General features: G+C 44.9%; 1 pseudogene; it reads left to right on the plus strand.

Annotated features, from left to right (window-relative positions):
* LOC112070993 (cyclin-dependent kinase-like 1) overlaps positions 1-3236 on the plus strand; it is a 30866-nt pseudogene that overhangs the window by 14008 nt on the left and 13622 nt on the right.

Consider the following 3236-nt stretch of genomic DNA (forward strand, 5'->3'; position numbering starts at 1 on the left):
GGTCTTACAAATGGACAATGATCCCAAAGCTGTGGCAAAATGGCTTAAGGACAACAAAGTCAAGGTATTGGAGTGGCCATCACAAAGCCCTGATCTCAATTCCATAGAAAATATGTGGGCAGAACTGAAAAAGCGTGTGCGAGCAAGGAGGCCTACAAACCTGACTCAGTTACACCAGCTCTGTCAGGAGGAATGGGCCAAAATTCACCCAATTTATTGTGGGAAGCTTGTGGAAGGTTACCTGAAATGTTTGACCCAAGTTAAACAATTTAAAGGCAATGCTACCAAATACTAATTGAGTGTATGTAAACTTCTGACACACTGGGAATGTGATGAAAGAAATAAAAGCTGAAATAAATAATTCTCTATACTATTATTCTGACATTTCACATTCTTAAAATAAAATGGTGATCCTAACAGACCTAAGACAGGGAATGTTTACCAGGTAAATGTCAGGAATTGTGAAATACTGAGTTTAAATGTATTTGGCTAAGGTGTATGTAAACTTCTGACTTCAACTGTACATGTTTTAAGCAGACCACCATAGTCCCTGTGGCCAAGAAAGTGAAGGTAACCTGCCTAGATGACTAGATGCCCCGTAGCACTCACATCAGTAGCCATGAAGTGCTTTGAAAGGCAGGTCATGGCTCACATCCACACCATCATCCCGGAAATCCGAGACCCACTCCAATTCGCATACCGGCCCAACAGATCCACAGATGACGCCATCTCGATCGCACTCCACACTCCTCTTTTCCCTCTTTTCCCAACACCATAGTGCCCTCAAAGCTCATCACTAAGCTAAGGACCCTTGGATTAAACACCTCCCTTTGCAACTTGATCCTGGACTTCCTGACGGGCCGCAAGGGTAGGCAACAACACATCTGCCATGCTGATCTTCAACACTGGGGCCCCTCAGGGGTGCGTGCTCAGTTCCCTCCTGTACTCCCTGTTCGCCCACAACTGCGTGGCAAAGCACGACTCCAACACCATCATTAAGTTTGCTGATGGCACAACAGTGGTAGGCCTGATCACCGACAACGATGAGACAGCTTATAGGGAGGAGGTCAGAGACCTGGCAGTGTGGTGCCAAGACAACAACCTGTCCCTCAACGTGATCAAGACAAAGGAGATGATTGTGGACTACAGGAAAGGGAGGGCCGAACAGGCCCCCATTCTCATCGACGGGGCTGTTGTAGAACGTGTCTAGAGTTTCAAGTTCCTTAGTGTCCACATCACCAACAAACGATCATGGTCCAAACACACCAAGACAGTCGTGAAGAGGGCACGATAACACCTTTTCCCCCTCAGGAGACTGAAAAGATTTGGCTTGGGTCCCCAGACTCTCAAAAAGTTCTACAGCTGCACCATCGAGAGCATCCTGACCGGTTGCATCACTGCCTGGTATGGCAACTGCTCGGCATTATCGGAGGAAGCCCCCCACCCCCCGCTGCTACTCGCTGTTTATTATCTATCCGTAATCACTTTACCACTACCTACAGTACCAGTCAAAAGTTTGGACACACCTACTCATTCAAGGGTTTTTCTTTGTTTTTACTATTTTCTTCATTGCAGAATAATAGTGAAGAAAAAAACTATGAAATAACACTTATGGATGGATGTAGTAACCCACATTTTATTAAACAAATCAAAATATATTTTATGTTTGAGTTTCTTCAAAGTAGCCACCCTTTGCCTTGATGAGAGCTTTGCACACTCTTGGCATTCTCTCAACTAGCTTCATGAGGTAGTCCCCTGAAATGCATTTAAATTAATATGTGTGCCTTGTTAGAAGTTAATTTGTGGAATTTCTTTCCTTAATGCGTTTGAGCCAATCAGTTGTGACAAGGTGGGGGTGTTATACCGAAGATAGCTCTATTTGGTAAAAGACCAAGTCCATATTACGGCAATGACAGCTCAAGAGAAATGACAGTCCATCATTACTTTAAGACATGACGGTCAGTCAATCTAGAAAAGTTCAATAACTTTCAAAGTTTCTTCAAGTGCAGTCGCAAAAACCATCAAGCGCTATGATGACTGTCTCTCATGAGGACCGCCACAGGAATGGAAGACCCAGAGTTACCTCTGCTGCCGAGGATAAGTTCATTAGAGTTACCAGCCTCAGAAATTGCAGCCCAAATAAATGCTTTACAGAGTTCAAGTAACAGACACTTGGTCTGATGAGTCCAAATTTGAGATTTTTGGTTCCAACCGCTGTATCTTTCTGAGATGCGAAGTAGTTCAACGGATGATCTCCGCATGTGTGGTTCCCACCGTGAAGCAAGGAGGAGGAGGTGTGATGGGGTGGGGGTGCTTTGCTGTTGACATTGTCAGTGATTATTTTTAAATCCAGGCACACTTAACCAGCATGTTTACCACAGCATTCTGCAGCGATACGTCATCCCATCTGGTTTGTGCTTAGTGGGACTATCATTTGTTTTTCAACAGGACAATGACCCAACACACCTCCAGGCTGTGTAAGGGCTATTTGACCAAGAAGGAGAGTGATGGAGTGCTGCATCAGATGACCTGGCCTCCACAATCCCCAGACCTCAACCCAATTGAGATGGTTTAGGTTGAGTTGGACGGCAGAGTGAAGGAAAAGCAGCCAACAAGTGCTCAGCATATGTGGGAACTCCGTTAAGACTGTTTTTAAAGCATTCCCGGTGAAGCTGGTTGAGAGAATGCTAAGTGTGTAAAACTGTCATCAATTCTGTACATGTGCAAATTACCTCGACTAACCTGTACCCCCGCACATTGACTCGGTACCGGTACCCCCTGTATATAGCCTCTGTATTGTTATTTTATTGTGTTACTTTTTATTAWWTTTTTTTCCTTTTGTTTAATTAGTAAATATTTTCTTAACTCTATTTCTTGAACTGCATTGTTGGTTAAGGGCTTGTAAGTAAGCATTTCACTGTTGTATGTGACAAATACATTTGATTTGATTTGATCTGACTGGCTGATTGGCTGATTGATTGACTGATGGATGTATGGTTGTATTGATTAGTCATGCCTGGTGATGGACCCGTTGTTGCGTCTGTCCTGTGAGGAGCTGTTGGAGCTGCCATACTTTCTGGAAGAAGGCGGAGCCAGCTGGGGACGCGAGGGGGATTGTCCCGGGAGACGCCATGACAACAAAAACTCCAGACGACGACAGGTCGGGGTAAGAGAAAGACAGGCTGGGATGAGAGACGGACAGAGTGAGGTGAGAGACGGACAGGCTGGGGTGAGAG

The sequence above is a fragment of the Salvelinus sp. IW2-2015 genome, unplaced genomic scaffold (assembly GCF_002910315.2).
Source record: "Salvelinus sp. IW2-2015 unplaced genomic scaffold, ASM291031v2 Un_scaffold1488, whole genome shotgun sequence".
Lineage (NCBI taxonomy): Eukaryota > Metazoa > Chordata > Actinopteri > Salmoniformes > Salmonidae > Salvelinus > Salvelinus sp. IW2-2015.